General features: G+C 40.1%; 1 pseudogene across 1 annotated transcript; it reads left to right on the forward strand.

Annotated features, from left to right (window-relative positions):
* Positions 1-2,697: 2,697 nt before the first annotated feature.
* Positions 2,698-12,801, forward strand: LOC104164358 (annotated as a pseudogene). Its single transcript, XR_696477.1, has 5 exons — positions 2,698-2,812; positions 3,648-3,819; positions 5,000-5,232; positions 8,425-8,578; positions 10,502-12,801. The product of XR_696477.1 is annotated as a transcription factor 12-like (transcript).
* The last annotated feature ends 1,016 nt before the right edge of the window (positions 12,802-13,817 follow it).

A 13,817-nucleotide genomic window follows, 5' to 3' on the forward strand; every position in this document is an offset into this window, starting at 1 on the left:
GGTACCGGTTCTGCAAACACTCGGCGGGGATTTCACAAGCGCTTTCGTACCGGGGATGTGTATAGCACCGGCGGGGCGAAGAGCGCCCTGCCGCCCCAGAGAGAGCCCGAGGAGGAGCTGCGGAGCCGCACGGAGGTCTCTGCCCTGGGGCTGGATGAGAATTACGTGTAAATAATAGTAATAAAGCACCTCACAAGCTTGTTTGTTCTGAAGGCGTCGGAGCTGATGGTACAAAACGCCTTTCAGAAGACTTAAAGGAAGGCGAAGGTTGTGCTCCATTGAAATGCAGATGCGAGAGGCTCTTTCTCTGTGAAGTGGGAGTCCGGGGAAAGAGAAGCAAACTGAATTTTCTGAAGTCGGTGTTGAAGGCGCTAAAGGCCCGATTTGGTACCCTGAAGCAGCCACTGATAAGTTGTGCTTGTAGGAAACAGAGGTCTTGTCCTTCATGGGGGATGCAGTCACTTTCAGCAAGTCTTTTGGTTTGGTTTTTTTTCTTTTATTTGCATCTTTGGACTTTCTAGTACATTGTAGATCAGAGATAAAAACTCATGTTGTGGTCAGTCTCGTAGCAGTTTAGCTCTGAAGATTTCTGCATAAATCTTGTTAACCTAAGTTGTATGCTTTGAATTTGTAAGCCTGTTTCAAAGGACTGGAACATGGACCTGAATTCAGTTTTTATTTCTAATCTATTTTCTGCCTTTATCAGAACTGATTTGCTAATCTATCTCTTCTAGATTAGCTCTAGATCTGAAAGTTGACAGGGTTCTGGCAGCTGTTACGTTTGTACACAGCTTTTAAGAAATTTTTGCCTCTTAAGAAGGAGATTTTGGAACAGACCTAGCCCTGAAGTGATTAATAGTCTGTAGCTTGAATAAAAGCACCCTCATGTGTTAGGACTAAGCATGACCAGAAGAATAAAATAAAACACACAATCTGCAGGGCAGAATTAGGGAAAAACTCTTTTTTTGGCAGTTCAGTATGGAGAATGAGTTTCACAATCCCGTTGTAAAGAGTTTTGTCTCGTAGGCTGAAGGACCCGGGCCCCGCTCCTTACTGCCAGTGAATTTATGACACTCGCAAGAGCTGAGATGACTGTATCCATAGGAGAACTTCTCACAAACAAAGCCTATTACACACAAAGGAAGATAAAATATACTTTAAATAGCAACAGATATTCCGCAGTACACAAGAGGAGATTTTCTGCGGAACAATAGATACAAATAGCAGCCCGGAATGACCTGACGTTAGTTGTGGGCTGTCGGGAGGGTTTCCCCCCTCTCCTTGCATGTTCCTGTGCACTCGCTTCCAGGAACGAGGGTATATTAAACAAAGGATAAACTTGCATAAGGGTATTAATCTCTCTCTGGGTAAAACCCATACTAAGACATGAAAGGTAAAAGCTGCATTAATTACTCAAGAGGGATTCAAAGCTCAGCAGTTTACTAGGATTGAAGGATTTATTGAAAAACAGTGGTTCTCATGTGTAACTCCAGGCAATAAACCTATTTAATTAAAGGCTTAATCTTCTAGTTGACATGTTTGCTACTGTTCCAATAAAAAGCTTCATCTGTAGCCAATTTTTGTAACTATACAAATAATAGTAGAATCCCTCATCTTTGTTCAGTTTTTTAACTATTTAATTGTATTATGTTGGTTATATTATAAATATTTCAAGGACTTTTGTGGCTTTAGGAATCAAAAGGTTTAAATGGTCTGCGTTCCAAATTATTTAAATACAGGCAGTGTGTCTTTACCTCTTCCTTTTTTCAAACAAAAGAAGTTTTTTCTATAGAGGTTTGCATTGATCACAGTATTCTGTATTGAGCAGCAGGTTTTTTGACAAATTTGCCTCTTCAAGCTAGGTATGCGCGGACTCATAGCTATCTTACATAAGTACTGTTATTTCAAGTTTATGCAAAATTAGAATTTTTTAAAGACTCTTCATCTCAGTGCTTGCTGCTTAAAAATTTAATTGTGATGTATTATGAAAGAGCAGATTACAAAATACTGAGAGAGGTGATAAGAATAGTTAGATGCCTGATTATCTTTGTAGGATAAGATTCTGTAATGGAACTAAGCTAAATGTTTTTAGCTAAGAAAGGAAGAAAATGAGAGAGAATTATTAAAGTGAATAAAATAATATTTTTATATTGGATCTGGTTCATTCTTAATTCTGTTTCAGCAAACAAGAAGTGGGATGTTATATATATATGTTTTATAAATATATGTGTGTATGTATCTGTATACATGAGTGTAGGGCAGTATACGCACCTTTCATATGTGGTGAAGACCATTATTCATCATAATTTTTTTTTAAGGATCAAAACGTTATAAGTACCTGAGTTGACAGTTGTATTAGTTTAAAGCAATCAAAGGTTAACCAAATCTTATACCCCTCAGGTATAAATCAAGGAGAAAATTCTGTAGTGTTCTGTAGGAAAATATTGAAAAAAATTCTTGCTAGATCGCTACATTATTCCGAACAAGTATTGGTCACTGCTTGAAACACAGCTTAATCTAGTAGGGTGTAATCGAGTGGTTTGGTGTAACGGCATCTTCCAGCTAAATCTTTCCTTTACTGAGCTGGAACTTGAACTCGGGCCTCTAGTCCAGCAAATGCTTTAAGTCTTTTAAACTTCTGGTTTTGGACTATTTCTTTGTATCACATCTTTAATAGAAACGTTTGCTTTGCTTTAGGTTGGGACTCATCGGGAAGAAAGTGTCAGCCTCAACAGCAACCATTCAGTTCTTCCCAGTACAGTTTCTGCTCAGAGCACAGAACTAAATCATAAAACACAAGAAAGCTACAGAGGTAACTTTCCAGCAATATTAAATGCTGAACAGGGTCTGCAATAATCAAGCCAGCAAGGCTGTAGATCTTGGTAAACTTGTATCAGCACAGGGGATACCGGCATAGATAATGTTGAGAAATAAAAGTTAATTACAAATCCTGTAAACCACCACTGTTAGGGATTCCTGCAACAATTTGGAGGGCATCCCTGGGTCAGACTTGTCCCAGTGTGGTTTCAGTAGAAGACTCTGCATTACAGCCGCATTCTTCTGGCTTGGGGAGCCGTAATGCCTTTTGCAGTACTGCAGCCATTTCCGAATCGGCCAGGAGGGTTGCAGAGCGAGCTGAGGCCAAATTTCAGCCTGGCCAATAAAAGGAAGTTGTTCCACACAGGTGTTTACAGTTCCCTCGGCTTTTAGCCTGAAGAAGTAAGCTATAGAAAACAGAAGTCGGCTTACTCGTTAGCATGCTTGCACCATTTGGGGAGGTGTGTGTTGCACATTTGCCCAAGCCTCGATGTCAGTGCAGCTCTGCCCTTAAATTTGTGGCCCAGACACGAGGTGCAAATTTCCTTACTCCGCTAAATGTCCTTTTGTCTTTAACAGTGTTTTGCTTAGATTAAGCTGTTATCATCAAGCTGCTGTGTTAATTATGATCCCTTTACAACCCCGTGACACATGTCCAGGTACGGCAGTGTTACCAGGATTTCTCGTTTCTGTTGCCAGAGTGTAGTTCCTCCTGTTGTCTTCCCAGACTTCTGCTCGGTTCTGGCTGCCCATCGACAGTATCTGCTTGAGCTTCTCTTAAACGTTTCACTCCTGTGATACTCATACTGATGATCTCTGGTTGTTTGCAGCATTGTCAGGTGGCTTACAGAGCCAGTCTGTGGCTATAGGTCCAACAGAAATCAAGTCTGAACATAAGGAGAAGGATGAAAATATACATGAACCCCCCTCATCAGATGACATGAAATCAGATGATGAGTCCTCTCAGAAGGATATCAAGGTCTCATCTAGAGGCAGAACAAGGTGGGTTGTTGACATGACCTAGAGAATTTGGGCTTCACTAATGCTCTGTAGCATGTTGTCCTTAAGCTTGATAAATTTATTTTGAGGCTTTTGCCTTACCTCAGTGCATATGTTAACAGGCAGCTGACATAGATAACTAGTTTACAGTATTTGTATCTATTTAAATACAAGATAGAGGATTTTCTGGGAAAAATCACCTGAAAAGTATGCATTCCTGTACATTAGTGCTGTGCCTAGCATCCACCTGTACATATGAGCAGCAAAAGATTCAGAAGGCCCTGCCCAGCAGAGAGAATGGGAGAACGTTAGAAATTTGTGATACTTTGTACCTGGGCCAGGGCTGCGCTTCTAAATGTGAGCCAGTAGTGATGGAGAGCGGCAGCCTGGTAACCGCGAGGCTGGGGTGACTAGGATAGGTAAATACCCTTTTTAAACACTTTGTCCCCTCCCAAGCCACAGACAAAAAACCTGGAGCTGACACCGGTTCAAATGCTTCTGGATCTACCTGATAGGTCTGACACAAGCGTTGACGTTTGAGATAACAGTAAACAATCGGAATTTTGCAACTACAGGAAGCAGAGTCTGTATCATCACCTGTGCCTAATGGCACTTCAGTGTATCCATTTTGGTAGAGCAGAGGTTTTGCACAGTTTGAGACTGAATTGGACAGATCTATATTAAAAAAAGGCTCTGCAACTTAATCATTTGAAGTGATGCAAGAATTCTAAATGTAACTGTTTAGCTCTACACTGGGTGTTAGAAGAAAAAATAGTTCTAAAATTGGCCATTAAGGTCTTTAACAAAACTAAAACTTTTTAATAAGCGCATTAAATTGAAAATTACTTTAATGCCTTTTTATGTAAGCTGATATATTGGAAACTAGCAAAAACTGTTTGTTGAAAATGATTTGTTCTTCACCTGACAAGATAGATGGGTTATCTCCTAACTGTTTGAATATTCATCAGTAATTGAGCGAAGTGGTAGTTTGGGTACATCTTTTGCTTCAAGGGGCAGCGCGTTGCCACTACTTTTGCTAGAGAGGTTTACCATCTGTAGACAATATTCTGTGGATATTCTTCAGACAGAAACCATTTAACATTTATTTTTGAACCGGCAGCAGGAGCACTTGTTTGAAATACCAGTGATATTTCAGTGTACTTTTATTTATACTTTCTTGCAGCAGTACTAATGAAGATGAGGATTTAAACCCAGAGCAGAAAATAGAAAGAGAAAAGGAGAGGAGGATGGCAAATAACGCTAGAGAACGTTTGCGTGTACGAGATATTAATGAGGCATTTAAAGAACTTGGCCGTATGTGTCAGCTTCATCTGAAGAGTGAAAAACCACAGACGAAACTGCTTATTCTTCACCAGGCTGTGGCAGTCATCCTCAGTCTAGAGCAGCAAGTGAGAGGTCAGTAGCCCGTCATTGTGCTGTGGCAGTTTGCGTGGTAGCTTTGTTTATGGAACAGCGTTGGTCTCGTGAAATCTGCACAGTGACATGCACGAGTTACTAAAAGTATGTTTGCTGTTCTGTAACAATGTTGAATTCTTTAGGAAAAGCGAAGAATTACTTTTAAAAAAAAAAAAGGGGGGGGTTGGAGGGCAGAAGGTGGGTATGAGGTTTATACTTTGATCTTTTTTTTTTCCTGTGCAATTAGCCATCGCTTCACCTATGTTTTCAAGGTAAATTGATAAAATATTGACACACCTTGCTTTAAATTGTAACAAGCACTTATTTAGTAGTACAAAAGCTTTAGCAAAAATGAGAGATCTATTTTAAGACGAACCCCACAAAATTGAAATATTAAAGTGCAGTGAATTTAACTGCATTTACTTAGGTTTTTGCATTAAACACATACTGGGAAGGAGGGAGGAAACCTACTTTAATTGAATCGGGGGTGGTTTTGCATGTATTTTCTTTCCCTGATTCCTTTAGTTCTTTCCAGGAAAGATATAATAGGTCTATGGGTAGGTGCAGAAAGAAGAGTTTGTGCAGTTCACTCTCTTAAGGAAAGGTAGTTCTAGGAATTGTGTTTAGTTCTTCAACTGTTTCATTCTTGTGTGTTAGTGAAGCTCCAGTTGACTTTTAATCTCCCTTTAAATTTGTGTCAAAGACACGTTAAAGTTCTGAGACACCTTGCTTTAACTTCTGGTCAGCCCTGCGTTGGTCAGGCCGTTGGACTAGCTGGTCGTTGCAGGTCCCTTCCAACTGAACTAGTCTAGTCCGTGTAGCTGGCACTTATGCGGGTCGGCATCCTCGTGTTTTGCCGGTCTGGACTAGTGAATAACCATCTTCCTTGGTGTCTCGCTGATGGAAGTGCATCAAGGGACTGGGACATTCTTTCAGATGTGGATGATACCAGTGGTCATGTTCACTTAGTGCGCTATGTCTTTGAATCACTGATGTCACTGAATGATGCCAGTGTTTTACTTTTGTGTACCTTGTTTTTACTTCCATTTCCTAATTTGTTGCTTGCAATTTGCACAGGAGGTCAAAGCAATTGTTAAAAGTTTATTGAAAGTGACGAAGTGAATAACTTGGAGGTTATGTGCTTTGTAGTAAGGATGAGATGCTATGTTTTCAGGCAGAGTTTTACTGACCCAGTGTTTAATAAAGAAATGCACTGTCTCCAGTCAGAGTTCTTCCCAGGCGTGTAGCGCAGCTAGTTACTGTGCAGACGAGGCACCAGCTAGTGCCATGGTAAAGCCCTGTTTTAGCATCTCTGAGACTTTGATCTTGGGAGCTGTTATGGTCTGAAAATGTTTGCCACACTCTGGAAGATAAGGTTGAATGTTATGATGAAGTCAGAATAACATTAATCAAGCATGGTTTTTAATGTTTAAAAACCATCGTGTCCACAGAAAGCTCTGTGTGGAAAATTAATAAAATCACTTTTGCCTTGGTCAGGGGTTGCTTCCGAACCTTATGTCTCGGGTAGAAATCTTTTTCTAAGGTCCTTACAGTTGAATTGGACCTATTCTACAGGCAGTGTAAGCTGAGAGCTTTCTCCTTCCTCACATTCACGTTTACATCTCACCTTCTACCCTCTGTGCGCTTGAGGAAGCCTCTCAGGAGCACGCCGTGCCTCTTGTGGGAGAGGCTGCCTTCCCAGTTGTGTCTCGGCACCTGTTCCTGCAGGCGAGTGACCAGCGCCGTGCGTGGTGCCCAGAGGCGCCGTCACCAGCGCGTTATCTAATTGCCTAAACAATTTCCTCTCTCTGCTGGTAATGAAGCTTCTCATTTTGTGATTGGTGCTATTCAAAATGAAACATTTCAGATTTTAAGCTCTAACTGTAGGCTAGCATTTTTATCTCCGTTTCCTAAATCACTGCAAATTAACTTCCTTTCAAAGTTTCCACATAATTAAATCTTTAAAACTTCAAGGCAAACCACATTTAAACAAAGAAAACTGTGGTTAAGAAAAGTTTGCAAGTTGATGGTTTTTTTCCAGTAGACACTTTGGGAGTGCTCATCCTTAGGAAGTGCAGTAGGAGGCTGTTGATAATGACTTGGGCAAAAGCAGAATTAGCAAGTCTGTCTAAAATTGCCCCTGTCAGATTAGCTGATTCTACCCCTTGTAAAATGCACAGGGGCAGCAAACTGCAGTTACTAGAGGGGCACCTGTGCAGTGCAAGAGAAGGGCTTGTGGTGTTTGTTCAGTTTTGGCAGTCTCCTTGTAGTTAAAATGGTGTCGGCAATCTTAAACTGCAAAGCAGAATTCACGGAGAGCTACAAAAATACCTCAAAATGTTGATTAAATTCAACATGTGCTGGTAGAATATATTACACACTTTTTGTGTGCCTTTGTGGCCATTGAGATTTACATCTTTTGTATTTTGAGTCATGAAAAGCCATTTTGAAGAACAGAAACTGTCATTATTTGAAAACTAGATCCAAATCTACATCTATTGAAGCTAATTGGGGAAGCGGAAGCGCACCGATGGAAGTATCTTGATAGCTAGTCCACGACTGTTGCAATTATAAAGTACTGACTTTAATGTGAGAGGAAATATGGTTTGAAAAAAAAAAAATAAATCCTTCTGCTCTGTGTGACTGTCATAGTCTTCTGATTTAGGTGAGATGGGCACACAAGGTGATTTCACAGACTTGAGGGTATGAAGAGAACTATCAGCTCTAGGATATTCTACCTCCCCTGGTCTAACAGCAGGCTACTATTTAAGTTGAAGAAAAAAGCAGAAACATTACTAAAACTAGTGTGATGTCAGTAGGGTCAGGATGACTTCAGCATACCACCAAAACACAGAAATCTCCATTTTATTACCTTGTAAATTACAGACAGTTCTCATTCTGTACTTCAGCAACTTCTGGTGTCAAGGGAGGCACTTTTTTCAAGTGTGAAGGTGTATGGAGGCAGCTAGTAAAGTCTGTGGGTTTTGGTTTTTAAATCCCAGCGTAGGAGATGCCTGGTAGGATTCTCAGTAGTGCTTGTCGGCAGCTTTAGACACTTGCGTTTTTACACAGGGATGTAAGTAGTTAGAAGAGGGAAGCTGCATAGCTATTTTTACGACAGCGGTTACCGTATCGACATTCCCCTCGGTATCATCAGCATATGGGATGTTAAGAATCCTTTTTCTGTTACAGAGCGAAACCTAAACCCTAAAGCAGCCTGCCTTAAGAGAAGGGAAGAAGAAAAAGTTTCTGCCGTATCGGCAGAGCCGCCAACACCGCACCCAGGAAGCCACCCTGGCCTGAGTGAAACTACCAACCCTATGGGTCATATGTGAACACCAGCCAGGTACGTCTCGTGTCTAGAGGGGAATGGCTCGTGCTGCTTTTTACTGGTTAAAATCCAGGAGATCTAGATACGCTGCCACTAGCACCAGACTTCTTTATGCTGCTGAGTACTTTCCTATCTCTGAGCATAAGCAAAAGCATGCAGATTTGTTTAGTTTCCTAATAAAACAAAACCCTAAGAAATTGTCATTGAAGTCTCTTCGTTTCCATGCGTTGTTGCCAGTGGCTACATCTCTTGGCTCAGGTGGCCTTCTTGGCATGACATCAGAGGAACAGTTAACAGCTTGCTAGATAAGCCAAGCATAATAGAGATGAATTATACATCTGTAAATGGTCTAAATATCACATTAGTTCGGTTAAAAATCCATGCGTTGTTTCCCAGTGCTGATACAAACACTTCAAGACCGAGTTTTCTTCTCAAAGAGATTTGCTGTCTGGCTTCAGGCCAGTCACTCTAACTCCTATCCTTTGCCCAACGGAGATTGCTGACTATCTTAAGTCACAGTCAGTATTAGTGAAGGCAGTTAAGATTTAAAAAGTAATGTTTTGAGCTTTGCAAGATAAATCAGTCTTTCCAAAAGGCCCACATAGACCAATACGCAATAGTTCATTTAAAACATGCTGATGGGGAGGCCTTACAGGAACATTAGTCTTTTGGTTTTATTAAGTGTTGTTGGTTGGTTGGGTTTTTTAAAATAATCGGGAAAAACTTGATTTTGAGAAGCAAAAATTTTGAGTAGTCCAGTCTTTTTAAAACAGAACTGTTGCCACTTTCAAAAAGACTAAGAGATTGGGTTCAATGCCCTTATTTCAATCTGTCACTTTACTAAATGTTACGTTTTGGGAGTGCTGTAGTTTAACGTCAGCCAGCAGCTAAGTATCATGCAGCCACTCACTCCCTCCTTCCCACCCTGCCCCTTTGCCGGTGGGATGGGGAGGAGAATCAGAGAAAAGGTAAAACTGGTGGGTTGAGATAAGAACAGTTTGATAATTAAAATAAAGTAAATAATAATAATAGTAATGAAAAGGGAGAAAACAAAGAGAAACAAAACCCAAGACAGACAAGTGATGCACAATACAGTTGCTCACCACCCACTGACCGATGCCCAGCCCATCCCTGAGCAGCGATCAGCCTCTCCCAGCCAACTCCCCCAGTTTATATACTGGGCGCAATGTTCTATGGTATGGAATATCCCTTTGGTCAGTTCAGGTCAGCTGTCCTGGCTGTGCTCGCTCCCAGCTTCTTGTGCACCTCCTCGCTGGCAGGGCAGGAGGAACTGGGAAGTCCTTGACTTAGCGTAAGCGCTACTTAGCAACAGCTAAAACATCAGCGTGTTATCAACATTGTTCTCATGCTAAATCCAAAACACACTGAAGCAGCTACTAGGGAGAAAATCGATTCTGTCCCAGCCAAAACCAGGACAGGGAGGTTTGTTGTTGTTTTGTGTGTAGACTGTTTTGCTTCTGGTTTGTCTTAAGGTAAAGGCATGCATCTTGCCAGAATGTGTCCCATGGAAGTTTATTATTCCCTGGTGTTCCTTAGAAAGCAGCAAAATGGCATTTAAACCGAGCCTTATTCGAGTATCTCTTGCTTATTTTAGAGAACAAAGTCAGAGAACAAAGTCAAGCGCAAATAAAAGGTCTGAGATTTGCAGATTATTCTTTCTCCCACATCCCGAGAGTCCGAATAGAATGCTCCTGAGTAAGCCGTTCAATGTATCATGTTCCGTATTTAATATTCAATACGGATGTCTCTGGGAAGAAGGATTTCAAGGCCTCTCGCTGTGATTTTCTTTTGCGCTTAACTAACTGAAAATGCCATAAGATTCAGTTTGAATTAGTTCTCTAGTGTTGATGTTACGCTTGTTACTAATTCTTTACCTAATACCCCTTTCTTCTCCCAAATTTCTTTCTAGAATTCCAGAATTATTGGTAGGATACACAGAAGGTGACCTTTCTTCACAAGGACACAGACAACTAACATTATATGAAGACACAAACCTGACAGGAGAAAACACTTGAAGCAAGAAACCCAAATGCAATCTTATGATCAAAGCTACTGGTCAACACCTGCATCAGGATTGAAGATACAGGATCTTCGGATAGAATTTCAGCCCATGAAATACTCTGAACATATCATTCTGTTGCAAGCAGTGTGTCGCTTCTGCACAATCAGAGACTGTTGTGATCTCTCCACTCATTGTGGAAGTTGCCTTGTGCCTAAACTGAATTGACAAATGCATTGTAACTACAAATTTTATTTATTGTTATGGAACTGTAAAGGTCTACATATAAAGGGAAAAGTTAACATGTTAAAAGCTGATAAAATTTCAGCTGGATGCCAGCATTTACTAAAGCTGTTCACATTCAGAGAACAAAGCAGTGACAACCGTCGACCCGTAGCATTCCCAGCATACCTATTAGTGTCTTAAAAAAGGAAGGGAAAAGTCTTTTGTTGTCCTTTCCTCTCCTTTTGCCATATGACTAGTGTTTTCCATGCAATAGGAAACTGTTCCTTGGTATAGCTTTTTTTATGTTATTTTTGGTCTCTGGTAATCTGAACAGTTATGGCCATAGTTACCCTTCCACACTGAGCTCTGTGCTTCAAGCCACCAAGAGGCCTCCTGAAGGCTGGAGGCAGGAGCAATACTGTGACCATAACATTTCTTGGATTTAAAAAGTGATTTTTATTTTCCCTCAGACTTTCCTCAAACTTTTTTTTTTTTCTAATTATAAACAAAACCTTTTTAGGCTTCTAGGCTTCATAGTAAAGCTTGTAACGTGAAGTGTAAATTGGGTGGGGAGAATCTACTTTGTTAGAGTTGCTTTGTTTTCCGAGCAGTAAGTACTACATATAGTACATGTAAAGTGTTAGCTGTACGTAAGCACAAAATGCATTAAAATACAAAGGAGATTTTTTTCAGGCTGTAATTTTGGTGAATAGTAAAATCCTAAATTCACCGTGGCAGGTAGTGTGATGATATAACCACCAGTAAGGTGGGCTTACTTACATAATGGAATATAAGAGCAATGGTCACCAGTTTTTCCTTACTGTATGCATTAATTATCTTGTCATTTTTGTATGGCTTGTCAGTGGAGAGAAAAAAAAAAAATAGTGTGAATCCAATGCAAAGAAATGACCCCCTCCCAAGCCATATTAGCATTAAACCTTTAAATGTTTCTCCACCAGGACAGTGTCCATAAGTATTCCTTTGTCGCAGACGTGTTGAAATGGTTAAAATCCCTTTGAACTTCCATGGAAACTGTCTTCCACTGCAATGACCATGGGAGGAAATTTCCTAAGCCAAGGTTGTCTGAGCTATTGTTTATAGAGTGCATCTTTCATCACTGGCAATTGGTTCACACGCAAAACAGGAACAAAACAATAATTTTTATGAAGTCAGTTAATTTGAAAGAACAAAACATGGATTGTTAAAATAAACTAATGAATTTAAGCTCATGTTTTGGATGGTTCCTAACAAAACAGTTTGTGGAATTAGTGGACTCATTCCTATTACTTTAATTTGCATATATCATCAAATAACACCCGATTATATCTGTGGCCTTGTTCTTCATTTCAGTGTTTATCAGCTAAACAGATTTGTTGCTTATGACGTGTGAAAGTGATCACGTGCCACTGCCTGGCCTTTTTCCTTCTAAGCTTGTTGTCTTTTTGGCTATATTAGACTTTGCAGTATGCCCAGAAGCTTTCCTTCATAAAATAGAAAGAAAAAAAAACATTTGGCTTATTTTTCACTGTAGCTAGTCTTTTATACAATAATCTTGTAAGAAAATTTCTTGAATTCTAAATATTACTCTTTCTAGATTTTTGAAATCGAAAAAGTTTTCAGTAAAAAGTTTCTTACTTTATTTTACTATATTAGGTAGTAAAAATGTAGGGTTATTTACCATAACCTGTTCATTAATATCAGAAATTTACAATAGCATTGTAAGACCATAGTAGGGTTCTAGCATACCGTGTAGTACCTATGGAGTATTGTAAGAGCTAATTGTCCGAGATGAATTGCTTCTCATCTTGTTCTCCAGTTTCCATTGTTGGTTTATTGCAGATTTGTACCCTGTGTCAAATTTCAAGGTATTGCTGATAAACCTTTCCAACCAGCAGCAAGAAGTTCAAAAAAATTTCTGTCAATGTAACAGAAAACACTATGTATATAACATTTATGTAGCAATAAATGTGCCATCTTTTTTTAACATGGTAAATCAGTGAGTTTTTTAAATTTCTCTCTCCTCATAGGTAATGTGTTGCTTCAAAAACACTGGCAAAAACAGCTTCCGCCTTTATCTGAATAAAACCTAACATGCGTTCTCGAGGTACACAGCATAAGTTGCAGGCACAAGAAGTGGTGTTGCTACTCCCTATGAAGCCAATACAGAAATTCCCAGCAAGCTGAGGAGGAGCAGTACCTAACCCGCATTTGCTGCGGCACGGAAAGGGGATTGCACAGGCAAATAGCAAACTGGGAGCAGAAGCTGGTCCCGTAGGCATATTCCTCCTGCTGCTGCTTGTTCCTTTACTTTGCCTGTCCTTAAGATAGGTTTTGAAGATCTAAGCCCCTTTCATGCATTGGAAGTTCAGTGCTTGAGTTACTTCTGAATTGATTGATTCATCTACGTAGGTTTATGGGAAAAAAGGGGGGGGGAGGAAGTCTGTAGCTTAAGCTTGAAATGACATTTTTCACATTTTCTACAATTTTTCTTTCTGTAAGTACGGACAAAAGAAAATGCAAGTGTGTAATGTCCAAGGCATACACAGTGGTGAAATCTTGATGCAGTTCCTCATCCACAACTGTTTAAGCCACAAACCTCAAGTAGCAAGCGGACTTTGAGTTCTTTCAACTCTTCTCTAAATAAATATTCCTGGGAAAAGCCCATCAAAGACAAAAGCAAATAGAGATACTATGTATATATAAAGTTATGTTGTTTAACGGAAAGTGCTTTTATGTCAGTCAGCATGGCTGCTGTGTACTGCATGGTTTCCAACTCTTGATACTGTCCTTTGTAACCTTAGAAAATCTAATGATTATGTTGAGATCTAGTTTACATTGTAAAAGACTTGTCAGCATGAACGTACAGGCAAGCGTTTCTAATACTCCAGCACTTGTACAAGCAAATCTCTAACGTGGTCTGGCCAAATACGAGAGGTGAGACTCAGCCATGTAAGTATGTCTTTTAGTATGTCTTTAGTAGTATCTGTGACGAGGTGCCCTGGTGCCTTC

The sequence above is a fragment of the Cariama cristata genome, unplaced genomic scaffold (genome assembly GCF_000690535.1).
Source record: "Cariama cristata isolate BGI_N322 unplaced genomic scaffold, ASM69053v1 scaffold33007, whole genome shotgun sequence".
Classification (NCBI taxonomy): Eukaryota; Metazoa; Chordata; class Aves; order Cariamiformes; family Cariamidae; genus Cariama; species Cariama cristata.